At 42.6% G+C, this 12,755-nt stretch overlaps 1 long non-coding RNA gene across 1 annotated transcript; it reads left to right on the top strand.

Annotated features, from left to right (window-relative positions):
* The first annotated feature begins 334 nt into the window (after positions 1-334).
* On the top strand, positions 335-11,300 carry LOC138657629 (uncharacterized). Its single transcript, XR_011317099.1, has 3 exons — positions 335-1,035; positions 7,801-7,950; positions 10,127-11,300. It is a non-coding gene; the product is annotated as an uncharacterized lncRNA (long non-coding RNA).
* The last annotated feature ends 1,455 nt before the right edge of the window (positions 11,301-12,755 follow it).

Below are 12,755 nucleotides of genomic sequence, written 5' to 3'. Positions count from 1 at the left end.
GAAAGAAGCATAATCAGATGGCCTGGGGTCAGGGCAGACAGCACAGGTTCAGAATACTAAGCCAGGGTCAGGAGGGAGAGGTCAGACAAAACAGTTAACGAGCCAGGTTGGTTACAGGTGAGACGTCTCACAGGGTTGGTTACAGGTGAGACTGATTGCTAAGACTGACAGGAACCAGAAACCTAAGCTTAGCTAATGCTGTGGAGGGCAGTACAGCCTAATATTGCACCTGCTGTATGGTGATTGGCTGTGGAATCCAAACCCTGCAGGACAGAGCATTGTTAAATTCCAGCGTGATCTAGTCATGCCCCTATAGCCATGTGGAGACATCCGGGATATGCAGGTGAGTTAAAAGTGCTGCATGGACTCAGCGCAGTGGCCAGATAGAATGGCAAATGCAGTGAGTAGCATGGTGGAGGGAATGCATGCGAGTTACCGCCATGGCACTGCCTGAGTACTCAGCAAGCTTAATATTCAGTTACCAAGTGTATTTCAGGAGTTTTCCTCATCATCCATTTTAACCAATTATTTGCTGTAAGCATAACAAACTCTTCCGTGCTATACTGATGCTGTTCACACTACAATGCTGCTGCAACAGTGTGTATCTTCTCTGCAAGCAGGTTTGCCTGTTCAATACTGTTAACCATTTTTTTTTTGATGAATGCCTTCATCCCTGCCTTTTACCATCTGTCTGCTTGTAGCATACAACTGTCATTAACCATTTGTTGGCTGAGAGTGCTAGACTGTCTATATACCTACAGTTCCTGAGCATAACCATTATCTTGTCTCTGTCTTTGTTTTTTTTTCTGCCCTTCTTGTCTTCCTTCCGTTCTACATACCTGTTGTCCTGGACCTTGTTAAATCGCATGCCGCCCCCGGCAAATCCTGTCCACTGAGCCATTGCCTTCAGTTTGAGTTACTTACCCTGATCTGTGGCTTGGAGAATCCACCTCACCAGATGAACCCATAACAATTTGGCCAATTATCATCCCGCATATTGGTACCTCTAAAGAACTAGAACCTGCAGCACCTGAGGTATGTGTTTTAAAAATAATGTCCTTACTACTAAACAATTATTACAAATGTTAGAAGATTTTAAAATTGCAGTCGCTATTCGCTTATCAATTATGGAGATACAAAAACATGAGTTATACCAATAAATATATAAAACTATACAAGCTAATATACTATGTAGCCTGTGCTGAATCATTATATAAAGATAAACTACATCAGCCTAAAAAAAAATCTCACCTCTGCTTTTCCTGGAATGTCTGAAATTCTATTATTAGCTAAGAAGCCTTTTCACACCCATGGACAGGAAAATCATACAAATCACAATATTTTTGTGTGCTCCATTGAATATTGTTTGTCTTTTGAAATGCCCATGTCCATAGGAGGGCCAACACAAAGAGGATGTTGAAAGATAAATTGGCTTTTGTTAGGAAAGCAAAAAATCTTATTGAGTGCGACGCACCAGCACATCCTGCTGAATGTCAGTAAGCTGACCATGTCCCTGTGCTACACATATCCTAGTAATCACGCAATTCGTGCTTCTGTAGTTTAAATCTAAGTAGTTCGTAATCTCTAAGAATATCTGTCACTAAATGCTAAAATTTCTATGTTTATCCTTAAATTGGGAGCTCAATGCTATATTGTTTTTAAATATCTCACACCTCATCCTGTATGTTACCCGTCTCCCTCTTTTTGTTTCCTCTAGGAAACATATAAAAAGTAAAGCTAAAAAAAGTGATTTAACCCAAATAATTTAGGAATTGTCCAATAATCATATTTGTACAAAATATAAAAACACTCCCACTAAAACTTAATGGGCTTGTCCACTACTGTTCATTGCCTGAATAAAACAATTCAGGGCTACCTAGAAAATTAAAACACTGATTTCTCACCTCCCACAGCATCCATGGATGAAGTGACATTGTTCTGTTTTGTGACCACTGCAACCGATCAGCTGCTGACTGGCTGCAGCCCTCACTATTTTGTCAGAGCAGACATCCACTCTAACAAGTTAGGATCCATGGGACTGCCTGAAATAGCGACTTGCTGTACTAGACTTTTTTTTGTTAGTCCTACAGACAATAAATAGAGCAGAGATCAAACATGCGACCCTCCACTCCACTCAAAATGGACATCACTGGAGATAACGGATAACTTACTATCTTGGGAATAATGCTATATTAAAAGCCATGGTCCACCTTGCAGCCCCCAAACATTCAAAGTCTATGTAATAGAACAACCCAAGCACAAATAATAATAATCTTTTATTTTTATATAGCGCTAACATATTCCACAGCGCTTTACAGTTTGTGCACATTATCATCACTGTCCCTCCCCCCCCTTCCCCGTTAGGGCTCACAATCTAAATTCACTATCAGTAAGTCTTTGGAATGTGGGAGGAAACCGGAGTACCCGGAGGAAACCCACGCAAACGCAGAGAAAACATACAAACTCTTTGCAGATGTTGTCCTTGATGGGATTTGAACCCAGGACTCCAACGCTGCTGTGCTAACCACTGAGCCACCGTGTACTGCTGTCAAATTTATAACCGTATTCCAGTCTGTTTTGGTGATTAGCCCATTGATTATAGAGTGTATTTGGAGAAGGTGAAACCTTTATGCAGGCCACTTTTCTTTACCTGCTACAGAAGCCAAGGAATGTGTGGACCTTATATAGCTTGCACATAATTGATGTCATACTATTCCAACTGTTGCACTTCTATTGGTAGAGCACTTCATTGACTTTAGAGGGGGCCATCGTTTCTGCTTACTACCACTTTTTCAAATCTGCTCCATCAGTGGGTGGGTGGTACTTGGTACCCACACCTTTCAGGTCCATCCATCCATACAAATTTTATCATTTCGTTTATCATCTATGGCAGGGATGCACAACCTTTTTGGTCCAAAGGACATACTGAACCCATTCAAAGAGCTGCAAAATTGAAAGGCGTACTTATTTGAATACATCCCCATATTCCCCATCAGTACATAAATACATCACTAGAACTATCATCAGCAGATTAATACATCATCAGAACCACCATTGATATATGAACACATCATCAGAGACATCATTAGTACATGAATACTTCACCAGAAACACCATCAGTACATTTGAAATTAGAAGTTTACATACACTATATAAAAAAACACATATGCATGTTTTTTATTAATATCTCACCTGAAATTAAAATAAACCTTTCCCATTTTAACTCAATTAGGGTTACTATTAGTGATGAGCGAGTGTCCTCGTTGCTCAGGTTTCCCGAGAACGTTCGGGTGATCTCCGAGTATTTGTTAGTGTTCGGAGATTTAGTTTTCATCGCCTCAGCTGAATGATTTACAGCTATTAGCCAGGCTGAGTACATGTGGGGGTTGCCTGGTTGCTAGGGAATCCTCACATGTAATCAAGCTGTCTAGTATCAATCAATCAGCTGAGGCGATGAAAACTTAATCTCCGAACAGTAAGGAGATCACCCAAGTGTGCTCAGGAAAACCTAAGAAACAAGTACACTCGCTTATCACTAATTACTATAATTATTAATATTTGCCAAATGCCAGAATAATGAGAGAGAGGGAATGTTTTAAGGCATTTTTATTACCTACTACAAAGTCAAAAGTCTACATACATTTCATTAGTATTTGCTACCATTACCCTTAAACTGAATGACTTGTGTCAAATGTTTGGGATCTCCTTCCACAAGCTTCTCTCAATAGTTGGTCGTAATTTGGGCGCATTCCTTTTCACAAAACTGGAGTAGCAGATCCAGGTTTGTAGGTCGCCTTGCTCGCACCGGCCTTTTTCAGCTTTGCCCATAAATTTTCAATAGGATTGAGATCCGGGCTTTGTGATGGCCACTCCAAAACATTGACTTTGTTATTCTTAAGCCACTTTGTTACCATTTTAGCAGTATGCTTCAGGTCATTGTCAATTTGGAAGACCCATTTCTGCCCACGCTTTAACTTCCTGGCTGATGTCTTGAGATGTTGCTTCAGTATTGCCATACAACTTTCTTTTCTCATGATGCCATCTATCTTGTGAAGTGTACCAGTCCCTCCTGCAGCAAAACAATCCCACAACATGATGCTTCCCACCCATATTTCACAGTTGGGATGGTGTTCTTAGGCTTCCAAGCTTCTCCCTTTTCCCTCCAAATGTAACAATGGTCATTATACCCAAAAATTCAATTTTAGTTTCATCAGACCACAGAACATCTCCAAAAAATAAGGTATTTGTTCCTGTGTGCATTTGCAAACACTAATCTGGCTTTTTTGTGTTTCAATTGGAGTAATGGCTTTTTCCAGCCTTTCAACCCATGTTGATACAGTACTCATTTCACTGTGGATATTGACGCAATCTTAGCAGCTTCCACCATCATCTTCGCAAGGTCTTTTGCTTTTTCCTTGGGTTGATATGCACATGTCAGACCAAAGCACGTTCATCTCTGGGACACAGAACCCATCATTAGTACACGAATACAGCACCTATATTGTAAAAGTGATCAATTGCAATGTCTGGAGAGCCTCCACCACATATACTTGTATTGTATGAACTTACAATTCCCAGTATGTCCTGAACAATGGTAATGTCTTCAAAAGGAGATTTGCCCCCTTCATCAGGAAATACCTGAAATAGGTGTGGTATTTCCTGATGAAGGGGGCATGAGACCCCTGAAACGCGTTGAATAAAACCACTGTGAATCAACTTTACTCTCCTGAAATTCATCTTAGGGTACCGTCACACTATAACATTTCGATCGTTACGACGGTACGATTCGTGACGTTCCAGCGATATCGTTACGATATCGCTGTGTCTGACACGCAGCAGCGATCAGGGATCCTGCTGAGAATCGTACGTCGTAGCAGATCGTATGGAACTTTCTTTTATCGCTGGATCTCCCGCTGTCATCGCTAGATCGGTGTGTGTGACACCGATCTAGCGATCTAGCGATGCGATCCAGCGATGCGTTCACTTGTAACCAGGGTAAACATCGGGTAACTAAGCGCAGGACCGCGCTTAGTTACCCAATGTTTACCCTGGTTACAAGCGTAAAACTAAAAAAAAAAAAACAGCACATACTTACATTCTGGTGTCCGTCAGGTCCCTTGCCGTCTGCTTCCCGCACTGTGACTGCCGGCCGTAAAGTGAAAGCAGAGCACAGCGGCTGTGCTTTCACTTTCACTTTACGGCCGGCAGTCTGTGAGTGCGGGAAGCAGAGGGAAGCAGACTGCAAGGGACCTGACGGACACCAGAATGTAAGTATGTGCTGTTTGTTTTTTTTTAGTTTAACGCTTGTAACCAGGGTAAACATCGGGTAACTAAGCGCGGTCCTGCGCTTAGTTACCCGATGTTTACCCTGGTTACCCAGGGACCTCGGCATCGTTGGTCGCTGGAGAGCTGTCTGTGTGACAGCTCCCCAGCGACCACACTACGATTTACCTACGATCACGGCCAGGTCATATCGCTGGTCGTGATCGTAGGTAAATCGTATAGTGTGACGGTACCCTTAGCGGCAGCGCAGAATTTTAACTACAAATCTCCTTTTGAAGACATTATTTTCTCTGATCGGTGAAGACCTGTGGATCTGCAGCAGCCGCTATCTATATGCTCTAATCTCATCCTAACCAGGTGAGCAAATTTTGGTATATATTCTCCTCTTTGTAACGTGGATAAGACCCTATTGTGCTCTTTGTCTCCCCATTGTTTTACAATACTGAACAATGGTAAGGAGATACTATGAGTTGTTACCAGCCATCACCAGACTGTGGACTATATAGAAACCACAGTAATTATTACATGTAATCAGTATCACAAATAAAATTTTACATTCAGGAAACATACAGGTGACATCTTCTCTGATTGGAGTCTGTCTCATCCCTTTTGTCTCAATGTAGTATGGTTGCATTGTTGAGCTTTGACCTCTCATCTGTCTTGCTTCAGTACATACAGACGCCGTGTCTTTCAACACAACTAACACGGTATAAAGGTACCGTTACACTAAACGACTTACCAACGATCACGACCAGCGATACGACCTGGCCGTGATCGTTGGTAAGTCGTTGTGTGGTCGCTGGGGAGCTGTCACACAGACCTCTCTCTCCAGCGACCAACGATCAGGGGAAAGACTTCGGCATCATTGAAACTGTCTTCAACGATGCCGAAGTCCCCGGGTAACCAGGGTAAATATTAGGTTACTAAGCGCAGGGCCGCGCTTAGTAACCCGATATTTACCCTGGTTACCATTGTGAAAGTTAAAAAAAAAACCAGTACATACTCAAATTCCGATGTCTGTCACGTCCCCCGGCGTCAGCTTCCCGCACTGACTGTGTCAGCGCCGGCCATAAAGCAGAGCACAGCGGTGACGTCACCGCTGTGCTCTGCTTTACGGCTGGCGCTGACAGTCAGTGCAGGGAAGCAGACGGCGGGGGACGTGACAGACATCGGAATGTGAGTATGTACTGTTTTTTTTTAACTTTCACAATGGTAACCAGGGTAAATATCGGGTTACTAAGCACGGCCCTGCGCTTAGTAACCCAATATTTACCCTGGTTACCAGTGAACACATCGCTGGATCGGCGTCACACATGCCGATTCAGCGATGACAGCGGGTGATCAGCGACCAAAAAAAGGTCCTGATCATTCCCCAGCGACCAACAATCTCCCAGCAGGGCCCTGATCGTTGGTCGCTGTCACACATAACGAGATCATTAGCGGGATCGTTGCTACGTCACAAAAAGTGTGACGTTGCAACGATATCGTTAACGATATCGTTATGTGTGAAGGTACCTTAATGCTCTATGAATAAAAATATATCCCATGCCACACTTCATCTTTCCTTACTGTCCCCCATGCTACCACCTTTCTTTACTGTGCCTCCTCACACTTTTCCACCCTGTCCCCTAAAAATCCTCACCCCTCCATGTACAATAAAAGTCCCTACATTCTTAGGTTCAACAGTGTGCTTACCTCCCCTGCCGTGCTCACCAACTCTTTGGCCCAGCAGTGACGACAGCAGCGCGATGATGTCAGCAGAGTGATGATCTCATCACATGGCTGCGTGTCAGGGTAAGGAGCCCAGGATCACTCTTTTGCTCCTGTCCCAGCGTTCATGCCTAGACATGTATTCATATAGAAAAAAAAAATAAAATAAAATATCCAAGGAGAACCAAGAGTCAAATACACTGCCGAGAATAATATGACCAATTAGAATAATATTTATTGAAAATTATACAAAATATATTAAAATTTGTACCACATATGTAATAACAAGTGATAAATCCGTGAGTACATAAATACAACAGATCCCAGATCGGACCACCATCAAATATACAACATACAACCAATGTGCTTTGCTAATAAATGTAGCTCCGCTGACAAGCCATGGCATTTAGACTGCCCATTGTAGTTCATATGTAAAGTACCAGTGGTATGTAACAGCCGTCACAACGCCAAGCCGGTCAGACATAAATCAATAGTAATGCACAATAGAGTAAGGTCCAAGGTTTTATTTACCCATAGTTGGTGTGGCAAGTCCCGTCCTGGTCTGCTGTGAGTTACCCCAACGCGCGTTTCGCGTCTGGTGATTACCGCTTCCTCAGGGGGCGTGGCCTAATTCGGATCTCCATCCGGTTTATATACAGGTCGTCGCCAATCAGGCGACGATAATGCCGGTTCTAGTGCGCATGCGTGAACCGCATCCCTGCGTTCCAGCCCTTACGAATGACCAACTAGAGGTGTTACAAAAGGGTCTGACTTTTTCTCCGACTAATAAATTCGATCTTTTTACAGCCGTCAAAGATCTGTTCCTCTTCTCAAGGAAATTAATTTTCAAAAAAATCTTTGAAAAGGACAGCTGTATTCAAACAAGTGATGACGCGTCACGCGGAGAGGGAGGCATTGATGGCACTGGAGGATTTACTTAATGAACAAACATCAACGGTGAGTACGTTTCCACGAGACTGTGGGCCCAGGTCCACCAACTTTCCCCCCTTGTCTCTGTGTCCTGCAGTGGATATATTCACTAAAATGGTTATCAAAGAATTCCAAGATATATCCACAAGACGTAACAATGACAATTTAACATCTAGACAAAGAACAGCGTTAGAACAGTTACGCAAATACGATGACCTAGTGATCAAACCAGCAGACAAGGGGGGAAATGTGGTCCTGTGGCCCAACTCACTCTATGAAAAAGAGGCATTTAAACATCTCAGGGATAAAGAAACGTATAAAAAATTGGATTCCAATCCAACCAACACTTTCTTCCATGAACTTGAAGGGATATTAACAGATGCCCATGATAGAGGCGTTATCCCGAAGAAGGTGTTGGATGGCCTACTTACAAAATTCCCCAGAGTTCCCACTCTCTACTTCATTCCTAAAGTACATAAAAATCCCATCGATCCGCCGGGTCGTCCGATAGTCTCTGGCATAGGGGGTTTGAGTGACCCTGTTTGCAAATTCATTGATTATTATCTTAAACCACTCGTGGAGTCGCTCCCCTCCTATGTCAGAGACACGTCGGACGTGCTCCGCCGGATCGATGGGATACAGCTTGAGGACAACATGTGTCTGGTGACTGCAGACGTGCAGTCATTGTATACTTGTATTGGCCATAGGCAGGGGCTGGAGGCTGTTCGCTTCTTCTTGGGTGCAAGTAATTGGGATGGTGCCATGTGTGAGCTGGTCATGGATCTGTTGACTTTCATTTTGACAAAAAACTTTTTTGTCTTTAGGGATGTTTTTTATTTGCAGCAGCGTGGCACTGCCATGGGCGCGGCCTGTGCGCCTTCCTTCGCCAATCTTTTCCTGGGATACTGGGAGAGGGAGATTTTTGGCGGAGGGGGACCGCAGGCCGTGGACCATGTGCAGTGCTGGCTGCGTTACATTGATGACCTGCTCATCATATGGCAGGGGCCTGATGACGCGTTGCATGAATTTATGCAAGAATTAAACAATAATGCATATAACATCAAGCTGACGTATCAGACAAGCAGGACCGAGGTGGACTTTCTGGACATTAAAATTGAGGTTGATGAAAATCTGTATTTACAGACAGATGTCTTCAGAAAGTCCACCTCTGTCAACTCACTGCTACATGCGGACTCGGGCCACCCATATAGCACCATTAGGGCCATCCCTATTGGTCAGCACCTAAGAGTGAAGCGGATATGCTCTTCTACTGCTAAATTTGAAGCACAGGCAGCTGACCTCAGAAGTAGATTTCAAGCAAGGGGGTACAGTAATAGAAGTATTAGAAAGGGATATTTGAGAGCTAGACATGCACCACGGGATGAATTATTATGCTCAGGAGGAAGAAAACAAAAAAGGAATGAACAACATGATGTTATACGGTATATCACAACTTACAACAGTGAATGGTCAACAATGAGGGGCTGTCTCCAAAAACATTGGGATATCCTTAGGAGTGACCCAACGCTCTCTAAATGCCTTACTGATTACCCTGCAATGACTGCCAGAAAAAGTAAAAACTTGAGAGATCTGCTGGTCTCCAGCCACTATGCCCCTAAAAAAACAACTATGTACGACTTTGGCTCGGGGGGACCACCCAAAGGGTGTTTCCCGTGTGGAAACTGCATTACGTGCCCAAATATCTGTCGGACCACTACTTTTGATTCAGTGGACGGTAATAGAACTTATACTATTAACCATCATATCAACTGCAATACAACTCAAGTAGTTTATTATGCGGTGTGCGGTTGTCCAAAAGTTTATGTGGGCTTAACATCTCGACGTTTAGGAACTCGCATACGTGAGCACGTACGCGACATCATGGCCGCAAAAACAGTGACAGATGTGTCGCTTTTAAAGACGATACCACGTCATTTTAGACAATTTCATGGGTGTTGTCCCAAAACATTTCAAGCACGAGGTATAGATCACGTCGTCTGTGGCATAAGAGGAGGTGATGTTAAGCGTGTACTGGCACAGCGAGAGTGCCGTTGGATTACCCTATTGGGCACCATGGCTCCCATGGGTCTTAATGAAACCCAGGGTTTTTCATCCTTCCTATAGATTATGTCGGGTATGCTTTTCTGTCCTTTGCCTTTAGCCATCGATTTTAATTTGTTTCTCTGTCATTGTTTTATTTTAGAATATTGTGAGTCTGATTCTTTCCGATTGCCTTCCGTGATTGGGGGCGTCTACATGGATGTGGCACAGGAGGTTATCCATGCCTGAAGAAACCACATGAACTTCTCAAATAGAACACACTGAGGACTACAAAGTGTCATGAAAGGATATATTTGTTACGTGTCACAGAGCACACACAGTGACTCTGTTGGTGTGTTCTGATACATAAGCTAATCAGTCGGTGTGGTTATAAGTAGATATGGGTGATTTACTGATATATAAACATTTATCTTGTTCCTATTCATGGGTTGCCCCTGTATTTCGGAATAGACAATAGGATTGATGATTTTAATATAGGTTATGTAATTCCACATTATGTAATGGCTCACTTTATAATGTCATATTCACTTTTTGTTTCATATTTAGGCTGTTCTGGCACTATTTAATTCACTGCGCCTTATGGCACGTGAACCGTATCATTTTTCTATTTTGGAGGGGACTTCAGCCCATGGGGTTAGGCGGACTGTATCCCCAGTAGAGAATTTGACCTATTATATTGTGGTAGTCGGCTATCTTATTTGGTCGACCACTGAGAACGATAGCACTTGTCACTTTTTATTGGCACTAGTCACTTTATACGCACCTGATCTTCAGCCCCGTGTTCAAAGGCGACTGCTTGTCACGTGATGTGGGCGTAGCGCTAGCCCGCTCACGTGATAGTGGAGAGCCGACGGAGCATGAGGGCTGGAACGCAGGGATGCAGTTCACGCATGCGCACTAGAACCGGCATTATCGTCGCCTGATTGGCGACGACCTGTATATAAACTGGATGGAGATCCGAATTAGGCCACGCCCCCTGAGGAAGCGGTAATCACCAGACGCGAAACGCGCGTTGGGGTAACTCACAGTAGACCAGGACGAGACTTGCCACACCAACTATGGGTAAATAAAACCTTGGACCTTACTCTATTGTGCATTACTATTGATTTATGTCTGACCGGCTTGGCGTTGTGACGGCTGTTACATACCACTGGTACTTTACATATGAACTACAATGGGCAGTCTAAATGCCATGGCTTGTCAGCGGAGCTACATTTATTAGCAAAGCACATTGGTTGTATGTTGTATATTTGATGGTGGTCCGATCTGGGATCTGTTGTATTTATGTACTCACGGATTTATCACTTGTTATTACATATGTGGTACAAATTTTAATATATTTTGTATAATTTTCAATAAATATTATTCTAATTGGTCATATTATTCTCGGCAGTGTATTTGACTCTTGGTTCTCCTTGGATATTTGATTATGATTTGAGTCGCCATCATTTATTTGGATAGATAATTTTTACTGATGTTTTGTTTATATGTATTCATATAGAGTGCCTACCATATTCTCTTCTATTGAAATGTATTCACACCTGAGAGACACAAATGCTATCAAATGCAGTGAGAATGGAGTCGGCCTTCTGCCAGTTCTCCAAGCAGTCAGAAGAAATCATTTGGCAGACCACAAGCAGGCTATTTGTGGTGCAGGTCTTAGCACGTAGCCCATCTGCAGGTTACCATAGATAACAAAAATTCCTGATCTTTGTGAGGCGATTCTAGTTTCAGTAACGTTTTTCTTTAACCCTCCGTCACATACAATATTCGGACTAACGAGTTCACATACAATGTGCCTGTCAGGCGCCTGCTGGAAAAATACCTATAATATCTAATGTTTGCAATTTCAGTGCTCCAAAAGTGATCAGTGACCTTCATAGGGATGTAATAAAAGAGACTACACATAATCAGTTGCAAAAAAAAAACATTTACTTAACATAAAACTAATACAAACTTTTCAAAACTCCCGCCAAATAGTCCCCAGTTCGACTCTCTCAAAAAAATGTACAAAGAAAATTTTTGAACACAAACTTAATTTTAAGGTACCTTAAGTACTATTAAAAACATATTCAATCAGAAGTAGATGCTGAGGTTTCCCCAGAAAAGTCACACTTGCAGAGCAAATAGCAAGAATTACACACCATTTTTGCATGTGTCAGGCAAATTGCTTTATGACATTTGAGACATTCATAATTTGAAAGCCTTCTGGTTCCGCTTTCCGTTTGGCAGGTGGTGCATCTCCTTCTTTTGTGAGGTGGTGCAGATGGTGACTTTTCACCATCATCTTCTGGGCGGAACCTTTTGAGCTGAAATATGGCTTCTTGTTCCATTTAGTATTTTTATCTTTTCCAATATAATATGATCCAACTTCTTCATCCTCACCACTGTCACCATCTTGCTCTGTTTCAGAATCCAGGACACATTCTTCCACCTCATCATGAGAATCAATCTCACTTTCCTCTCCTAAATCCTCATTCAGTGTGAGGTCTCTATCATCTAACAGCATGTTTGTTACTTCCTCAACATCAAGTTGTTTGGATAAATTGTACATTTTCCTCTCCATTTCAGCAGATAATCTGAAGCAAGAGAAGGAATATGTTAGGGAACTACTGTATATGCCTGAGCAGCACACTTTCTTTTATAAAATCTCCCTTATTTCTATGAAATATCCTCACATTTTGTGCTATACATTCATAAAACAAGCTAAATAAACTATTGTGATGAATAAAAACATAAAATACCAACCTTACTGAATGTGACGTATTCAC

Source organism: Ranitomeya imitator, chromosome 1 (assembly GCF_032444005.1).
Source record: "Ranitomeya imitator isolate aRanImi1 chromosome 1, aRanImi1.pri, whole genome shotgun sequence".
NCBI lineage: Eukaryota > Metazoa > Chordata > Amphibia > Anura > Dendrobatidae > Ranitomeya > Ranitomeya imitator.
The sequence above is the reverse complement of the archived record's forward strand: the minus strand, read 5'-3'. Positions and strand labels throughout refer to the sequence as shown.